The sequence below is a fragment of the Ochotona princeps genome, chromosome 10 (assembly GCF_030435755.1).
Source record: "Ochotona princeps isolate mOchPri1 chromosome 10, mOchPri1.hap1, whole genome shotgun sequence".
Lineage (NCBI taxonomy): Eukaryota > Metazoa > Chordata > Mammalia > Lagomorpha > Ochotonidae > Ochotona > Ochotona princeps.
Window position 1 is genome coordinate 15,484,998 of NC_080841.1, and position 20,236 is coordinate 15,505,233.

Below are 20,236 nucleotides of genomic sequence, written 5' to 3' on the forward strand. Positions count from 1 at the left end.
TGCGGGGTCCCCAGCACTGGGGCCGTCAGCCTCTGCTTTAGCAAGCCATTAGCATGGAATTGGACTGGAGGTAGAACATCTGGGTCTTGAACTAGTGTTCGCATGGGATGCCAGTACTACAGGCAGTGACTGAAAACACCGTGCCACAGTGTCGACCCCAAAGCTGGAATTCTTATACCCCCAACTATGTTGTCTCTTAAAAATTGTTTTTAAATTTATTTTACTTGCAGGCCTGGCACGGTTTCCTAGTGGCTAAAGTCCTCACCTTGCACACTCCAAGATCCCATACTGGTACTAGTTCATGTCCTAGTTGCTCTACTTCCCATCCAGCTCCCTGCTTGTGGCCTGGGCGAGCTGTCGAGGACGGGCCAAAGCCTTGGGACCCTGCATCCACATGGGAGACCCAGAAGGAGCTCCTGGTTCTTGGCTTTATATCGGCTCAGCTCTGGCTGGTGTGGCTACTTGGGGAGTGAACTAGTAGATGGAGGATCTTTCTCTGTCTCTCCTTCTCTCTGTAGAATCTGCCTTTCCAATTAAAACAAAAAAACTTTAAAAAAAAAAAGGGAGTCATCTTAATTTTTTTTTTACTTGAAAGTCACAGTTACACACAGAGATAGAGAGAGAGAGATCTTCCCTCTGTTGGTTCACTCCCCAAATGGCTACAATGGCCAGAGCTGGGCTGACCAAAAGCCATGAGCCAGGAGCCATGAGCCAGGAGCCAGGAGCCTCCTCTGGGTCTGTCGGTACCAGACTCCAAGGACTTGAGCCATCTTCTGCTGCTTTTGCCAGATCATAAATGGAGAGCTGATCACAAATGGAGCAATTGAGACACGAATGACGCCCATATGGAATGTCAGTGTCGCAGATGGAGGGTTAGCCCGCTATGCCATTGTGCTGGTCCCTTAATGTTTGCCTCTTCGTATGTCCACCTTCCTGGGGTGTGTCTGTTTCATCAGGAATTGGGAGGTGGGCTAAGATCCCACCCTATTGTGCCTCCTAAGTTTCAGAATAGGGGAGAAGGCTTTTGGCCATGGACCGCATTCACAGGTACCACTTTGTTCGCTTCCATGAGCAGCCCTCTGACCTGCTTGCATGTGGGCGGCCCACACTCACGCACATGAGTATATGTTTATCCCCTTGCTGCTAAATAAATTTGGCTCCTGTTTGCTCATGCTGCTAAGCTCAGCTTAGAATTCTTACCTTTGGGTGAGGCAGGAACCCAGAGTAACAAACAAGGTGCTCAGGTCCCCATCACAGGGGCGTTTGTTTATTTGAAAGACAAAGTGACAGAGAAAGAGGGAGAAAGCAAAGAGAGAGAATCTTGCAACTGTTGGGTTGGTTCACTCCCCTAATGGCTGCCATGGCTTGCACGAAGCCAGGAGTCTGAAGCTTCTTTTGGGTCTCCCACGTGGGTGCAGGGACCATCTTCCTGCTGCTTTCCGAGGTGCATCAGCAGGGAGCTGGATCGGGAGTGGAGGAGCCAGGACACTAACTAGTGCCCATATGGGATGCTGGCACTTCAGGCTGGAGCTTTTCCCACTGTGCCACAGTGACGACCCCCAGATTCAGGGTTTTTTACAGGACTTGGTTGCTCTCCAGGGCAGCTAGCAAGCCAGAGCCCATCTCTGTCCCGGGAAACCCTTGCCCAGCATGACAGACAGACCTCACAGGTATGGCATTGACCCCTTCAGCCTGTGATGTGTCAGGTCGTCAGTCACATGGGATGATGGCTCTTGAAGATCTAGTTATAGGAAAGGCAGGGTGACAGAGAGAAGACAGGGCGAGAGAATGAGAAATATTCCATTTGCTGGTTCACATCCCAAATACCTATAACTGTTAAAGCTGGGCCAAGTCAAAGCCAGGAGCTAAGAACTACTTCCGGGACTCCCAGGTTGGAGGGCAGGGGCACCTGAGCCCTCACTTGGTACCTCCCTGAGTGCGCATTAGCAGCAAGCTGGATCCACAGGCAGAGTTGGAAATCTGGACTAGGCTCTCCAACGAGAGGTGATTTACCACGCGCACCTGCTCTTAGTTTTACAGGAGTCCCTCTGTTAAACTGTGATTTTAAAAAAAAGTCAGATATACAGAGAGGAGGAGAGACAGAGAGGAAGACCTTCTGTCCATTGAGTCACTCCCCAAGCGGCCACAATGGCCAGAGCTGAGCCTATCTGAAGCCAGGAGCCTGGAGCCTGGTCTCCAATGCTGGTGCAGGAACCCAAGGCTTTGGGCCGTCGTTGACTGCTTTCCCAGGCCACAAGTAGGGATGGGAAGTGGAGCTGCCGAGATTAGAACTGGTGTCCATATGGGATCCTGTTGCATGCAAGGCGAGGACTTTAGTCCCTAGGCTACTGCACTGGACCCTAAACTCTGATTTTTGACGTTAAAGGAAATAAACCATGTACAGGTTAGGGTTATTGATATGACATTCCAGAACTCACTAGGGGAATCTGTGATAGCAATGAGGACAGGGCTGGCCCCTGGAGTTGTGGGTGGGTCGCTTCTGGGATGGAAGGGCCATTCCAGATCCTGACTTAGATGTTGTTTGCCTACATGTATACAGTTGTCTGGGTATGTTGAACTGTATGTTTAAGGTCTGTGCATTTTACTGAAGGCACATTTCAAATGAATCAAGTGAGTTGGTCTTGTTGTTGACCGACTCCTCTTTCCAGTGGAGGTGGCTGGCCAGGGCTCCGGGGGTTGGGGGCGGTGTGTACAATGGAACACACATTTTGGAGTCAGTCCTTGGTTCGAAGCTATTCTGCTGCTACTATTGTGACCTTGGACAAGACGCTCCAATCTGCTAATCTTTAAAATGGGGCAGGAAACTTGTTATAACTAAATGAGCTAACATAGTAAATTGCTTGACATATGGCTAGTGTCCATGTCTTCAACAGAAAGCCTTCCCTGACTCTTCCAGTCTGTACTTGTCCACTGCCTTGTTCCTTTCCCCACACCAGCCTCTGGGCTTGCATAACTCAAAATTCATGTCTTAACAACCTTGAAAATCCCTTAAAGTCAATAGGCCTTGGTAAGAGTTTATTGAGAGGCCAAAGAGCAAATACAGAATCTGCCCCAGGGCCAGAACCTGCTGTGTTGTGATGTTTTCATTTTTCTGGTCCCCTTACCTCAGGCTCGCACATCTCAGTCTCCATCCTCCTTCTAGGCTTAAAGATCCAGAGGGTCAGGCCCGATCCGGCGACGCCTGGAACCTCCCCAGCTGTCACAAGCATTCAGTAAGCACTTGACCAGTGAGTGAGTCACTGATAATTAATGTGTGCCTGAGTTCCTGAAAGAACGCACAGACGAGGGACTGGATGGATCAGTGGGTCAAGTAGTGCAGATCCTGGGGGAGGCATGGGTGACGGATCAGTGAATAGGTAGAGACACCATCCTTCCTTCCAGCCACCACCCAGCTCCCACTGAGAGGCTGCCAGGCAGGACACTCAGTCCTCCCCCCACCCCTCTACCACAATCCCGTGACACCCACCGCCTCCCCAACCCCGTGTCGCCAAGCAGGTCCCATCTTGTCAGCCCGAGAGCGGCTGTCAGGAGTGTGCATTATTTATCTGTGCTGTAACATTCCCCGGGATTTAGTGTTTAATAACTGTCACTCCAATGTATCTCTGCTTAATCCCTTCAGATCCGTTGCCGTCGCAGTTTTAAATATTTATCAACACTGTTTGTGTCTTCACTAGTAGGGCTGTGGTTTTCTTATAATTAAAGATTTACAAGACACTGCTTGAGACTTACAAAGGATTGGTTGAGATCAGAGCTGGAGGGAAGGAGAGACCTCGCTTTAGGATCTGAAGCTGGGATTTGCCCTCCTGGGAAGGGTGGAAGCCCTCTACCTGTTCCCACAAGCACTCTGGGGGCAGGTGTTGTAGTCCTGTGGGCTAAGCCACCATCTGGGACACTCGCATGCCGTATCACAGTGCTGGTTCGATTCCCAGCCACTCTGCTTCTGTTCTACCTTTTTTGCTAATGCACCTGGGAAGGCAGTGGAAGATGGTTCAAGTGCTTGAACCCAGATGGTAGGAGACCAGGATGGAGTTCCTGGCTCCTGGCTTCAGCCTGGCTCAGCCCTGGCAGGACACACATCTGGTCAGTGAAGCAGTGGATGAAAAATCTCTCTTTTCCTCTCCCTCCATTTTCCTGTTGTTTTGCCTTTCAAATAAATAAATCTTTCTTCCCCTCTCATACACCTTGGGAAGTGAGAGTAAGTGGTCTTCCTGTGATATCCGGGCCCCAGTGTGGTCCTGCCTCTTTCTGGGGTTCCTGCTGTTGCCAGGCCTGGGCCAGGTGCTGGAGACAGAAAAAAGGCCTTTCTGACATGGCTGAGACAGAAGAGAAACTGTAGACAAATGCATTTTAAAAGATCATTTTGGATTCTGAGAGCTGCTGTGGTGGGAACACACAGATAATGATGGGAGGTGAGAGCCTGGAACCAGAGGTACTGCATCCCATAGAAACCAGCTCTGGAGGACACCAGCCAAACACATTTCTAGAAGGATGAGGGGAGTTAGTAGGATGAAAGGAATGAGAAGAGAGAACATGAGAATGAGAGGATAAAGGAAGGAATAGAACATACTCGCTTCGGCAGCACATATACCAATATTGGAACGATTCAGGGAAGATTAGCACGGCTCCTGCACAAGGAAGACATAGGAACTGGGCTGTCTTTGGGGATCTCGAAGGCAAACAGTCACTTCTGGGGGTGACTGTGAGGGCAAGTTTCTCCTGACGGTGTTCTGGGTTCCAGGGCTCGCCTGTACCCAGGCCAGGCAGGACAAGGCTGGAGACTGGGAATCTTGGATGGCACTTTCACCAGAGGGACAGGGGGGATTCTCCAAGGTGACGCCTAAGGAAGGGGTTTTGGCATGGATGTGCTGGGCGAGCAGGTGCATGTTGTAGCACAGGCCTATCTGAGAAGATGTGAGGGTACGGCAGGTGCTCAAGCCCCGTTGGGGACAAGAATCTGGTGGAGTTTCAAGGGTCAGGTGGCTGGGTCCTTGCTTTTCCTTACGGACTGGGTGTGAGAAGCAAGTCCTTGTCCTGTCCTCACAGACTCCCTGGCCACAATAGGGGCTGGAGTTTTGTTGATTCCTGATGGACTGGAACAGAAAGGCTGTATCCAGAGGGCACCCCCTGATCCCTGACAGGAAAACCAGTGCGGGAGCAATGCTGATCGAGCTGTGCTTATGAAGGTTGTAGTGGGTCGGGCAGGTGTTGGGTTTGCAGACTGAAGATGGGTGACCCCCTTCTACAGTCCTTGGAGCACCCACAGTTTGTGGGGGAAGCACCCCATAGGTGATTATGCTAGGTCAGTGATAAGAACAGCTGGAGAGAGGACTTGAACTTGTCTTTTCTAAAGTAGATGTTGGGCTCTGTACCTTCTCCCTTTAAGTACGGTTCCACTGGCACCCTGTAGCTGTCGACATGGGTCGTGTTTTTATTCCCAGTAAACTCAAAGTATCTCTTCATTTCCCTTTTTTTTTACACCCCCCCACCCAGGTTGTTCAGAAGTATATAGTTTACTTCTCAAATATTTCAGGATTTTTTCCTTCAAAAAACCTGTTACCAATTTATAGTGTATTCTCACTAATGTCAGAGAACACACTGAATAAGTTTTATTTTGTGGCCCAGAAGATGGTCTCTCTTGTTAAACATTTCATGCATGAAAGGGCTATGGAGCAGAACAGTCTGTAAGTGCTGATTGGGCCAAGTTGGTCAGTGATGTTCCAGTCTAATCGCTTGTTAATTTTCTGATTATTTCTGCCAGTGACTGAGGGAAGGACATTAAAGCCTGTGACTGTAATTGTGGATTTGTGCATTTCCTCCTTGTCATTCTGGCTTTGCTCTATGTATTCTGAAGCTCTGTTGTAAGGGACGTAAACTTTAGACTGGGTAGTGTACGAGACAAGACTCTGACCCAAAACATCCTTGAGAGAGCTGAGAGACCCAGCACCCTGACTCCCTCCCAAGCCCCCATGTGGCATGGGGTCTTGTCACCCGCTGGTAGGAACAGATGCTCCCACCAGTCTGGGGAGTGCTGAGCAGTTTGCTTTCATCCACAGGGCCTCCCCACAGGTACCTGCTGGTCAGTGCTCAGCTGAACACATCAGGCTGAGGTTCCCTTCGGCTCTCCTTTGCTGTAAAGTCCTCTGCTCTCAGAGGGATTTCAATGCACTCTTCCCTGGCTCCCCTTCCCTATCACACAGGCTGGGGTGTCCCTGAAGCAGTGACCCAGGCCACCCCTTCTCTTCTGTCCTCTTTGTCCTCTGTCTTTCAAGGATCATCATTTTGCACAGCCCGTAGCACTGCACCTTGTGAGACGTTTCGGCACTTGTTCTCGCCGCAGCCTGCCTGCTTTCTGGCTGTGTGAGGTGGAGGTGGGAGAGTGGGTCCTGTCTCTGATATCCCTGAACATGCTGTCTTTGCCCTTGGTAAGGTAGTTTGGAGATGCTGTGTCAAACCCGCATAAACCTGGTCAAGGAGCTGGTGCAGGTCTTGAGGCATTGGAAGCAAGGACAGGCTCTCTTCTCTGCCTGGGGACTGCTGTCCTGTGGAGAAATAGCCCTGGCTCGCCACTGACTCTGATGGGCTAAGCCTGTGCTCACTGGGTACCACAGAAGCTTGCAATCCATGCCTAACTTTGAGCTTGTCCTCATGCTCCACAGCCAGGGCAAGCGATGTAGGTGGGATGCCGGTATCTTAGCTACATTCCATGAGCAAGGAATGGTCCAAGAGGATAGAGGTCCCCGCAGGGGAAGGAGGAGGGCTCAAGGCCATCTGTGGCCCCTGGTTCATCGGCACCTCACAGAGTTCTTGAAGTGAGGAAAGTCAAAGTGTGTTTGTGTGCAATAAATTCTTGAAATTCATGCACAGCTTTTCATAATACACTTTTTTAGGTAAAGATTTATTTTTATTTGAAAGGTAGATTTGTACAGAGAGATAAGGGAAGCTAGAGAGAGGGATCTTCCATCCGCTGGTTTACTGTGTAAACAGCCACAACAGCCAGAGCAGAGCTGATCTGAAGCCAGGAGCCTGGGGCTTCTTCCAGGTCTCCCATGTGGATGCAGGGGTCCAAGGACTTGAGGCAGCCTCTGCTGCTTTCCCAGGTCATAAACAGGGAGTAGGAGCAGCCGAGACCTGAACAGGTGTCCATATGTGATGCTGGAGTTTGCAGGTAGAGGATTAGCCTTTTGAGCCACTGCATCAGCTCTTTTCATAATACACATTTTACATCAACTTTTTGAAGACTCTTCCCATAGATTTTCAGGGAGTGGTTTCTTCTGTTGAATAAGAACAAAGAAGGATGGAAGGGAGGAAGGGAGAGAGGAGGGAGGCAAGCGGAATACTGCAGGCGCTTTGGATCGGGAGGCTCTCAGAGATGCCCTAGTCCCACCTGGATGATTTCGCAACTGCTGGTGGCCTCTGATTGGCAGCCAGCACTACTGCTGTTTGCTGTGGTCACAGTCACCATTGCTGGTGTCTGCCAGGTACTCGCTGAGACGAGCCACTGCTCCTCCCATGCGGCAACATTCCAGGAGCCTCCAAAGCCAAGGAGAGAAGGGCTCCAGGAAGACAGGAGGGTTTTTTTTTTTTTTTTAATTGTATAGATTTTATTTTGGTAAGTTTTACATATTTTATTAGGGTGCGAGGGGTCAAGGGCTGGAGGAAAGTGGTGAGATTGTTGGTTTGACATTCTCTTTTTCCTTCCTATATCTGGGGGGAGGGAAGAGATAAAGGGAGAAGCCACACCCAGCCTCCCAATCATGCCAGGGACCCCGATGTGGGGCATGCTTTGAGGGCTCTGCTCAAGAGGTTTTGCTAGCTCAACAGTTCTGTATTGCTGCTGATCTTGGCACTCCAATCATCATGAAATCTCTCCAGACTCCACTGGCTGACACAGTCCACCCTAGAGTCTCCATTTGCCCAGGTATTCACTGCCAACACTTGGCTGGGGTAGTTGATCCATTTGCTCTGTCCTCCATCCTCTGTTATGGTACCAGGTGTCCTCTGCAGGATCCAACGTACTATCATATCCTCCATTTGCATCTGGATATGTTGTCCACTGCTCCATCTAAGTCACGGAGGAGGCCCAGCTCTGACACATGCATTCGATGGTCAGACCATGGAACCTGTAATTTTCTCCATGGTTGGAGTTCTGGGTCGAGTAGTTCAGCTGGGGGGATTCCCAAAGAAACTTTATCTGGGTTGATCCCAGACCTGATTCTTGTATGTCATGTCATACAGGGTCTGGCACGGTCCGTTACTCACACACTGTTAGTTGTAGTCTGCAGCCCTATCTTCTATGCAAAGTAATGGTTGTTGCAGTCCAACCCAATCCTGCCCACTGTACACTTGGACCCCATGCAAACCAGTGGGAGTTGTAGCCTAGTTGGAGCAACCTGCAATAACCCCCATCAGGCCTGCCTCCTGCCCTGGTTCCCATGCTTGCCAGTATGTCAGCAGACTGGTTCTGTCTGTCCCACATCCTATTCAGCTCTCATATGTGTCAATGGGCGTTGAAGCCTAGTTCAACCCAACCAGCCCCACTATCCATCCCACTTACGTGATGGTGGGTGCCATTCTGTCTAGCGATGTCTGTCCTAGTCCAGGTTCTCATTCTCACCAGTCACAGCGGCAACCCAAGAGGGAGGTGCTCACTGTTTCCCTACTGGGTCCACTCCACTCCCGGATCTTACATTCTCCAGGTGTAAGACAGTTTTTCCCTCATGTCAGCACTGCTCACTGATGCTGTGGCAAAGCCCAATCAACCCTCACCCCCTGGCTTATACATGTAGCAGTAGGAGCAGTCAACCCAGTCTGGCTTGTCTTGGTTCCAGCTTATATGCAGGCCAACAGGTGTTGTAGCCCTGCCCAGCCTGGTCTGCCCCCAATTCCAGCTCTCATGCTCACCAGTGGGAACAGTGGCCCAGCAGGGGAGCTCCCTGCAGTCCCCTACTGGGTTCGCCCACTTTCCCCTGGGTCTCATGTGTGCTGGTCTGGTGCTGTGGCCCAGTCTGCTATGGCCACAGTCAGCATTTGCCAGTGGGTGCTATAGCCTGGCCTGGCCCAGCCTGTCCCCAGTTCTAGCTCACACTGGTGGGGACTACAGCCTAGGCAGCCCAGCCAGCTCCCAGCCCCAGCCCTCATGTGAACTGGTTGGTATTGTAGCCTAACCTGGCATGACCCATCCACCATTCTGGCTCTTGGGTTTTCCAGCAGGTGATATGAACTGGCCCAGCCCAGAACTGGCCCCAGACCTGAACCAAAGGTAAGCCCTTGGGTATCATAATCTGGCCTAGTTTGGGCTGCTCCCTTTCTTGGTTCTTGTGCTCACCTGCAGGGATTGTGTCCCAACAGAGGAGTTGCCAAGTTTCTCCATCAAAACCACTCCCAATACCAGATCTCACGCCAATTGGTGGGTCCCTGGGGCAGCCCTACTTAGTCAACCTCCTGTCCTAGCCAGAACAGTAGCCTTTCCTGACTGGCCCTCACCCATTCTGGTTCTTACTTTTGGGTGCAACAACCCAGCCTAGCCTGGTCCATATAGACACAGCTCACACATGGCTCAGCAGGAACAGAGACCTAGCTCAGCCCATCCTACACCCATGCTGGTTCTCATGAGCTCCAATAGATGATGGAGTCTAGCTAAGTCTTGCATGCCCCAGACCCAGTCCACACCAATGCTGAGGGAAACTGCAGTCATGTCCAGACCAGACCACAGCCTCCATTCTGTCCATCATGCTCACCAGTGGGAACCATAACCCAGCCATGGCATCCCCTTAGCTTCCCAACCAGGCCTTATCCCAGCCACATATCTTGCGTGTGCCAGTGGTTGCTCTGACCCAGCATGGCACAGATCCCATCTGTCTTGGCCTTTGCCTTTGGATGCTGCAGCCTGGTCGGTCCCAGCCAGCCCTCAGTCCCAACTCTCTCTGCAGGGTGCTGCACCCTGACCCTGCTCAGTCTGCTCCCATCCCTGGCTATTGCAAACCATCAGGTGTGGCAGCCTAGCCCAGCATGCCGTGCACTCCATCCTCATTTCTACACTTGCCAGTGGGCTGTGGTTTGCTCAGCTCTGCCCAGTCTGCCCGCTTCCAAAACCAACTCACACATTTGCCAAAGGATGGAGCTACCCTGCCCAGCCTGCCCAACACCCAGGCCTGGGCCATGTGCTCATCAGTGGGAGCTATGACTCACTGAGGGGGTTTCCCAGGTTCACTCACTTGGACATCTCTATAATGCTAGTGGGTGTTTGGCCGTTACCCGGCATGGCCTGCTCCATCTGTCCTGATCTTTATATGAGCTGGTATGGTCTGGCTTGCCCCACACCCTATTTTAGGGTGCTCATGTGGGTGCTGCAGCCTGGATCTGCTCTGCTTGTTCCCAGCCTCAGTATCGGTGAGTGTCAGTGAGTCCCATCGTTACACCTAGCTCAGCCCATCACCATCCCAACTCTCAAGCTAACCAGCAGGACATGTAGTTCCACAGGGTTGGGCCCACACATCCCCCACAGAATCCAATCCCAGACCTTGTTCTCTCACCTGCTGGTTGGTGTCATGGCCCTGTCTAATGTGACCCATCCCCTGGTCTGACACTCACTGTCAGGTACTGGGATCTAGCCCTGCCAGACAGGCCCCCTGCCATAGCTTGCATGTGCGCTGGCGTGTGGTGGTCAGCCATGTTCCATACTAACAAGCCCAACCTAGGACTCCCATGTGGGCTGGTGCATCAACTGGTGCATCAGTCTCTCCCCTCCAAACCACCAGGTCTCAGTTCCCTCGCTAACCTGCAAGTACAGTGGCCCTGTCATTGGGTGTCCCTCAGGATTCATTCCTCATCTACACATATAGTGACCTTATCCATGGATGTTCCTAGGCAGTAATTCCATTACCCCCAAGATCCCAGAGCTTGTTGCTGGGCAATCAGTGGGCAGAACCCAGCACTAGTTGGAGTTCTGGCTGCCTACAAGCCCAGGACCCTCTCCATGACTAGCAGCAGTGGATGGAGAGCTAGGATCCCCAGCAGGAAACCTGGGCTGGCATGGGTATCCCCAGCCACACCCACGTGGCTGGGAGATACAGACACCTGTGCGGCTGCTTAGAATTACCTGAGTTTATTTTTTTAAAGAATTCTCCCCTGGGTCTGGCCTGTGTCGGATATAATTCTCATCCTTGAACCCAAGGACTGGGCCAGAGGCATGGGGAGCTGAGGGCCCTGCCTGGTTTGCCAGGTGATGCATGCCAGTCACCTTTGTCCTGAGTGGAGCCTCAGAGGGAGTGGGTTTACGTGCATCTGTGTGCACACATGTACAGCCATGTGCATGTATGAACAGTCTGTAAGTGTAACCTATACATGTGCGTCCATGTCTGAATAGCTTGTATGTGCACACATGAAGGAACAGAGCGACCTTCAGGAACAGCTGTTGAACATCTGTCTCAGTGTCATCTCCTTGGGCCTGTTCTAGTCTCATCTTGAACGTGACTGAAAGGCATTTCCCTGGCATTTGCGCTCTGCACACCAGAGAGCTTCTGGGAGCCAGGTGAGGGGCAGCACCTGTGCTAAAACCCAGGTGGTCCACAAGGCCAGTTCTGGCAGCCCTGTGGCCACTGTCCACTCCTTGCTGGGAGCCCAGCGCTCATGGCCCTGGACTTCCTCCTAAGTCAGGGGGACTTTCTTCTGAGAGGGGTGAGAACAAGAGAAGGTCTTGGGTACTTCTAGTTGGGATTTTCCAAATCCTGAAATGAGGAAGGGCCAGGCAGACAGAGGGTGCAGCAGGGACAGGAGATGAAATGGGGCTTGGCTGCTCCCTCCCCCACCACTTTGCCTGGCCCTCCACGCTGGGTGCTGCCAAGCCCCTCTCTCCTGGTGGCCCTCACTCAGCATGTGGTTACCTGCTGCTCCTGTGTGTTCCCCGTTCCAGTCCCGCCTGAGCCGTATTGGGGTGGGCAGCCTGAGGAGCGGGTGGCCTCTGTGTTCCTTCGGGGGGTGGGTGTCCCTTGATGTTCAGCCCATCCAGCCTCCAGAGCAGTGAGACAGCGCAACTGCAGCTGGGCTTCCCTGGCGGGACGGAGGGCTCAACACGGTTAGCAAGTTCTTCAGAGCACTCCCACAAAGTCCCCTAGTAAGTGCCCTGTTCCCAGAAGACAAAGACTCTGGGTCCCCTGGGGGAGCTCTGGCCCTTCTGGGAGTCTCTCCCCAGGTCTTCCCCCCTCCTCTCTGAAGGTCTGGGGCCTTGCTGGGGGTCAGGTGCAGGGAAGGATGCTGTGGATTCTGTGAGGGCGGGGTCTGTCTCCCCACGTTGCTACTCACCCTAGGGAATGGCCAACGAGAGTCCAGCCTAGAGACAGGAGTCACGGTCACGCCTGGATCGCCGGGTGTCTGGGGCTGGACTTGGCTCCTGTCTATATCCCTATGCATCCTGCATTTGGTCGATGAAGAGTGAGTGAGTGAAGGTGTCTCTGGCTGGGGAAGACACTGAATGAATGAACCAACGCATATCTTCCCAGGGGAGCCTTGACACCCACTCCAGCAGCCAAAGCCAAGGTGGATCCTCCCCCTCAGTCCTTCCCAGGGGAGAGATGGGACCCCAGGGAAAGGTGGCACATGGGATGCAGCTGACAGGGGCAGCTGTGTAGCCCCTGCAGGGTGCTTAAATGTGCTAAGCCCCTTGAACCAGAATGGCATGTGCAAGCCGCCTGGGAGCTCCTGATAGCAAGGTCTGTGTCTAATACCAGATCTCACTTGGTGTGTGAGGCTGGGCACTGGAGCCCAAGTTCCCTAGGGGCTCCTCACGCACAGCGGCACCGTTGCGGCTCGCCAGGTGCTTCCCATCTATGTTTTCCCTTCATCCTCACGACAGGTCTGTGAGAGAGGGCACTCACTCAGCAGCTCAAGGTAGGAACACAGGCTTTCAAGCAGCATTCTGGACTTGGGGGATCCTGAAACCACAGGGTTGAGCTGCAGCACTTTGCAGCTGAAGCACCAGGTGAGCTGCTGTGAGCAGCATGTGGAGGCATGGGAGAGGATGAGCAATTAGCTTAGGGAAAGGAACAGAGCTGGGGTCCTTTGAGCTCTGGCTCTCCATGGGGAAAGCTGCAGCCTGGGGCACTTGCAGGGTGCTCACTCTTCCTAAACTTCTAGGCTGGCTGGAGGCTCTTTCTCCTCTTCTAGAGGCACTTAGCTCCATATGGAACCCCTGGCTCTTGTCCTGGGGGAAACAAAGGGCAGAAACACCCCAGGATTGGCTCTGAAACTCTTTAATTAGGTGCTTAGAATAGCTTCTGGCAGATGGTGTGTAGAATGGGGACGGCAGGAGAGCTGAGCCACATCCGACCTTCCCAGAATTGCGTGTTTGTGTAAGCATGTGTGGTGCACAGCTCACATGTGCACAGGTACAAGAGACTCAGAGAGGTTGAGGGACCGGGGGACGGGCCTAAAGAAGAAAGCACGGGTGGGTGGTTTTAACACACCCAGGAGGAGGAGGGCTTTGATTGGCTTACGCGAGGCACGTGGGAGAGTCCTTCACCTGCCCAGGGCTTGTGGTCATCAGGCAGCTGGTGTCCTCAGCAGCTGTGGGCGCTCCGGGGTGGAACCAAAGGGGCAGATGTCAGGAAGGGCAATGGAGTTTTAGGAAGCGTGTTTTTGTTTGTTTGTTTGTTTGTGTTTCTTTTTAAAGATTTTTTTTATTTTATTACAAAGTCAGATATATAGAGAGGAGGACAGAGAGGAAGATCTTCCGTTCGATGATTCACTCCCCAACTGAGTCACCACGGCTGGTGCTGCGCTGATCCGAAGCCAGGAACCAGGAACCTCTTCCAGGTCTCCCATGTGGGTGCAGGGTCCCAAGGCTTTGGGCCATGCTCGACTGCTTTCCCAGGACACAAGCAGGGAGCTGGATGGGAAGTGGAGCTTCTGGGATTAGAACCGGCGCCCATATAGGATCCCGGGGCGTTCAAGGCGAGGACTTTAGCCGCTAGGCCACGCTGCCGGGCCCTTGTTTGTGTTTCTTTTAAGATCTGTTAATAGAGTGTCAGAGAGAGAGAACTAGATGGCTCTTTCATCTACTGGTTCATTCTATAAATGACCACAGTGGTCACGGCTGGTCCAGGCCAAAGCCAGGAGCTGAGAACTCCATCTGGGTCTCCCATGGATGGCAGGCATCCAAGCACTTGGGTCCTCCTCTGCTGCCTTCTCAGACATGTCACTAGGGAGCTAGATCAGAAACAGAGGGGCTAGGATTAGAACCAGCACCCTGATTAGACAATGCCAGTGTTGCAAATGGCAGTTTGGCCCACCTGCCACAATGTTGGCCATGGGGGTGTTCTGGATGGTGGCAAACTTGTGGCTTTGACTGAAGGCCTAGAGTCCTTTATAAATAAAACTCTGGGGATTGGCTTGTTTTTCTCATTTTTTAAAAAATGATTTATTTATTTTTATTGGAATGGCAGATTTACAGAGAGAAGGAGAGGCAGAAAGAAAGATCTACCATCCACTGGTTCACTCCCCAAGTGGCTGCAATGGCTGAAGCTGAGCCCTTCTGAAGCGAGGAGTCTCTTCCAGGTCTCCCACATGGGTACAGAGGCCCAAAGACTTGAGCCATCCTCTGTTGCCCTCCCAGGCCACAAGCAGGGAGCTGAATGGGAAGTAAAGCAGCTGAGAAACAAACTGGTGCCCATATGGTATGCTGGCACTTGCAGGTGGAGGATTAGCCTGTTGAGCTACCATACTAGCCAGTACATTGTTCTTATTCTGCAGGTTGAGCCTGGGCTCTTCTCCCTTCCTCTTGGTCTTCTCTCATTGCCCAGGGAGACAGGGAGATAAAGGGTGACAGCTCTTTAGTGCTCCCCTATCTTCCTGGTTCTCTCTCTCTCTGTCTCTCATTGGCCAAGGAAGCTGATGTTTGTAAACCACAGCTCTGTGTGAGCTCAAAGATGATGGGCATGAGACGACTGGGGTCTCCCTGTATGTTGTGGTGCTGGAGGCAGACAGGGTGATCAGGAATTTCTGTGGACAAGTACAGACTACGCTGGGTTCTTTGCTGTGTGGAGCGCAGACAATGGACACTGTGGGGAGTAGAGATTTGGAGTGGGAGCGGGGATTTTAGACTCTCATAGGGGAGTACAAAGTCAACCTGAAGCAGAAGATCTTCAGATGAGGGTAAGAGGGTAGCTCAGCGGGGCACCCAGCCACAAGGACGCCCCAGGACCACCTTGTCTGATGTTCTCACCAAATAGCCTGGGAGCAGAGAAGTGGGGCAGGGAGACCTCGGCCACCACTGTGGACATTTCTGGCGCATGGCCTGGTTCAGCTTGGAGCCTCTGCTGAGCTTTTGACTGGCCCACCTGCCATCATGGGCTCAGAAGTCAAGAAGTCCCCTTGGGCAAAACTTAATTCTGAACTTAACTCTGACCCACACAGGAGAATTGACTGGTGGTGGCGGGGATGACAGCTCCAGAGAGGTTCATGCCAAAGTCCGGGGTCACCCAGGCCGAGGCGTGAGAAGGTGAAGGTGCCCACTCAGACTTCTGAAACACATGCTCCAGAACTCCAGAGGGGAAAAAAAAAAATCCATGACCAGATTGAGTATAACAAGAGCAGGAGAGAACAAACTGTCGCAGTCACACAGTGAGATCAGCGGCTGCACGGGGGTTCTCCCGCATGCACAGATGTGAGAGGTTCTCACATTCTTGATGTACTCGGGAAGTCGGTGACCTCGGATGCAGCTGGGTGGAATAGTCAGGCGAGAGCGTCCAGTCCCGATTCTCTCACCTCCTGCTTGCAACACATCGGATAAATGGTGAGCTTTTCTGACTTCTGTTGCCTAAGTTTGTAAAGTATGGGTTATACTAGCAACTGAACCACCGCTTGGGATGATGGCGTCCCACAGTGGAATGCAGGGGTCCTGTTCCTCCCTGTTCATGCGCAGCCTGGGAGCAGTAGATGATGCCCTGTGTAATGGGGTCCCTGCTGCCTGTGTAGGAGACCTGCACGTGGAGCTCCACGCTCCTGGCCTTGGCCTGAGCCAGTCTTGGGCTCTTGCAGGCATTTGAGGAGTGAATAAATGGACGGAAGATCTTTCTCATTTGTCTTGCAAATAAAGTGAAAATAAATTCCTTTTTAATGTGCACTTTATTGGCTATCTGTGAGCGAAGTTAAATGGCACACGTGAAATACCTACCATGGTGGTTACCATGTTGTAAACGCCCAGTGTTTGCCACTGTTGCCACTGCATGAAAAGCACATGCTCCTGGGCACAAGGGTACCATTAAAGGACAATGCCAGTGGCTAGGAGCCACACTGGGTGGGCTACAGGACTGGGTGACCTGACACTTGTAGAATTCATTAGAAGCACATGGGGTTCTCTGTTAGAATTGTCAAGGGTAGGGGGTCCTGTCTGGCCCTGCCAAGACTAGCCATTGGCCACTGCAAGGGCAGGACAGTGACCTGCTCACGTCACTGCTGTTGCCTTTGGAATGATGCACTTTAGAAGAAACTTGAGACAGGACTGATGGCTGGCAGAGGTCATAGGTCATTCCTCTCCATCTCAGACAGCATCTGAGTGGACAAGACACAGATGGAGCTTACAGGTGTGGTGGTGCCTGACCTTTGTGAACTACTTTGGAGGACTGTGGGAACGTGGGAGGGGCCAGAAGCTTGTGACAAAGTGTGGCCTCATTGCTCCAAAGCAGAGAGCAGGATGGCTGCAGGACACAGCTGTGGTCTGTGCCTTTCTCTGGTGAAGTCCTTGAGGTGTGAGGGCTGTTTCCTAGTCGCTGGTGTTCATTAGCAGGCAGTTTCATGGAGAGAGGAGTGCAGCCCAGGGGTCCATGTCTCTGTGTGGGGGCAGGGCTCTGCGGATGGCAGGTGCGACAGGAGGTGCGCATGGCCAGGGCAGGTGTGGGAGCTGCCAGGGCTGTGGGAGCACTTGGAGTCCAGTTCGAGTGAGGGATGCTGTAGGAGGCTCAAGCCAGAAGCCGAGAGGCAGCTGGGTTGGTGGAAGCTGTCTCGGCACCCAGGAAGTGCCTGCTTCCCTTGTCCTGGAGGAGACTAACAAACCGAGGTTAGGATCGCAACTGCCTGCTCAGCAGCATCCCCACTTCTGTGCCTGGGCACCCAGTGCTCTGGTCTCAGTCCAGCAGCCAGAAGGAGTCCCTGCATTGGGCTGAGTCTGCCTGGAACCCTGCAGCGGCTCCCTGGAAGCCAGAGTCCTCAACTGCCCTGTGCTAGCACTGCAGTGCCCCCACTTCCCTCTCCTTCTTGCCCCAGCCACACTAGCCTCCTTGCCCTTGGCCTTTGCCCTGCTGGTCTCTCAACTTGGATCGTCCTGCCCCTAGACAACTGCTTGGTTGATGCCCCCACATCTTTGTTCCCAAGTCTTCTTCTCAAGAAAACCCTTTGTCTGGCAAGTGGTGCAGTGGGGTAAGTCGCTGCCAGTGATGTCTGGTTCTCACCTGGGCACTGGTTCAAGTCCCAGATACTCCACTTCCGATTCAGCTCCCTGCTAAAGTGCCTGGGAAAACAGCAGATGATGGCCCAAGTACGTGGCTCCTGCATGCCTGTGAGACACCTGGGTGGAATTCCAGGCTTCAGGCTCCAATCTGGTCCAGGTCTGGCCATTGTGGCCACCTGGGGATGAAAAATGTGCCTCTTCCCATCTCTGCCTTTCAAATGAACACATCTTAAAAAGGGAGTGGCCCTTTGTGCCTATCCTGTTTAAACACCCATCCCTTAGCTGTGTTCCTTATTTTTCTCCGTAGTACTCACTGCCATCTGGCATATCATGTGAGAGGTCTTTAGACATTTCATGCGGAATGGAGATAAAACATGAGTTGATTTTGGTTCAAAAACTTTGAAATCCGTGCCTACACTTGTTCTTGAAAAAAGCTCACAGGAAATGCCTATTAGGAAGAAACTGCATAGGCTTCAAAGACTTTCGCAGCCCAGTCAACAGTTTTTGAAGTATTCTGGTGCATCTTGTTCTGCCCATGAACTTCCTGTCCCCCAAACATGTAATGTCTTTGGGCTCACAGGCCTTCTTTTTTTCTATATTTCTTGAGTGACACCCTCCACACAGTCCTGCTTGTTAAAGATTTGTTGACAGAATAGCGACTTTGGCAGCTTATGACTCAAAATAGGTCCGTGAAGCCCTCAGACCTAATGGCCAGCAGGTAACGGCAAGATCAGCACCACCAGCAACCTAGCTATTTAGGACACCTGGTGTCAACCTAATCCTGGGAACTGTGTGAACCGGAAGTAGAAGAAATGTTGTACAAACAACGATACAACAACAGCACAGGCTCACAGGAGATAGAGTGGTGAACCAGGTGCTGGGGCTACGGAGACCATGGTGGAAGTCTAACATAAGAACCCAGATCTGGAACTTGCTGGAGGGAGTAGCACAAGTGACTGCAAACAAAGAGCCTTCTACCAACTGCAATAAGTAAAATCAAACTGTAGTCCTGTGGTTGACACAGCTTAAACACCTGCCCCAAGGAGAAGAATCTGATAACCAGAAGTACAATGACCAAGAGCAAAAGAAGAGACAAAAGCACAATGAATATTACTGAAGACTCCCCTGCAAAAGAGCAAAAGCCTTTGCCAACCTCAGAGTTAACTGAGGAAGACATCGAGAAAATGGGGAATGCAGAATTCAAAACACTTGTTACAAAGCTGCTTATCAACAATGAGAAACACATGTAGGAATTTAAGGAAATGTCACACAGGAAATAGCAACACTGAAACAAAATCAAGTTGAATTATTGGGAATGAAGAAGGCAACAGAGCAAATTAAAAATTCTGTGGAGAGTCTCAATAATAGAATAAAGGAGGCAGAAGAATGTTAGAATTGGAAGATATTTCCTGTCACAATGGGGAAACAAGAAGCTGGAAGCAGAGCTGAGTCAAGCTAAAAAAAATACTCAAGAATTAAGAGACACTATTAAAAGGCCAGATATAAGAGTTATGGGAGTTCCAGAAGGTATAGAAAAAGAAGCTGGGTTTTAAAATGTATTTAATGAAATAATAAAAGAATATTTCCCTAACCTGGAGAGACAGTTGGGAAACAACATCCAGGAGGGACATAGAACTCCCAACAGGCTTGCCCAAAAGCGATCTTCACTGTGACACATTGATAATTAAGCTCTCTTCAATCGAACATAAGAAAAGATCCTTAAATGTGCATGTGAAAAAAATCAGTTGACATATAGAGGAATGGCAATTAAACTCACAGCTGATCTCTCACAGGAAACTACAGGCAGGAAGAGAATGGAACCACATAATCCAGATTCTAGAAGCAAAAATCTGTCTGCCCAGGATAATGTACCCAGCAAAATTTTCCTTTGTCTTTGAAAATGAAATAAAATTCTTCCGCAGTAAAGAAAAGTTAAAAGAATATACCTCTTCCAAACTGCCCTACAAAGGATACCTAAAAATGTTCTCTTGACAGAGGAAAGGAACAGCGCCCACCAAAACCAAAGGCAAATGTGAAGAACATCCCAGAAAATAATAACAGAAGACTAAATCAATGAACAACCCATTGCTAAATGACAGGACTAAATTACTACCCATTCATATTAACCCTGAATGTAAATGGATTAAACTCATCAATCAGTCATTATAGATTAGTAGACTGGATTAAAAACACAAAACCTATCTATTTGTTGCTTACAGTAGATATATCTCACCAACAAAGATCAGTGGAAACTGTATCTCATGGATTTTGATGTTTTTGTTTTTAGTTTCATTTCTTCAAAACACTTTTTTTCTCGTTAAATTCTTCAATGACTCCGATCTACAGTAGCATCATTTTCTTCAAGAAGGTTTGTGATTTCCTTTTTAATTTCTTCAGTCATACATTAGTTGTTCAGTAGCATGTTATTTAACTTCATGGTGTTGTTAATTTCTTTTTTTTCTTCCTGCTGTGGCTTTTCATCTAAGGGTAACTGTGTAATGGAGACTATCATATCCAGCAGCATGTTTTAACTTCATCGCATTGTAAATTTCTGTTTTTCTTCCTGTTGATTTGTTATGACTTTTCACTTGGGGGGATTTATAGTAACTTTGTAGTGGAGACTGACGTGGCCAGAGGTGAGGGAGGATACAGTACAGTGTGCAGCTCTACTTCTGGATTGAGGATGGACTCCCAGTGAAATTATTGGATGTGTCTTGACAATGGGATGCTGGACTCTCTGTCATTGTCTATGCCCACAGTGATGGACTTATGACT

The 20,236-nt window shown here is 50.8% G+C and overlaps 1 protein-coding gene and 1 pseudogene across 4 annotated transcripts in view; both read left to right on the forward strand.

The window, feature by feature from the left end:
* The window catches only part of MDM4 (MDM4 regulator of p53), an 88,949-nt gene that overhangs the window by 66,041 nt on the left and 2,672 nt on the right, over positions 1-20,236 (forward strand). The window lies entirely within an intron of this gene.
* Positions 4,585-4,681, forward strand: LOC118759168 (U6 spliceosomal RNA; annotated as a pseudogene).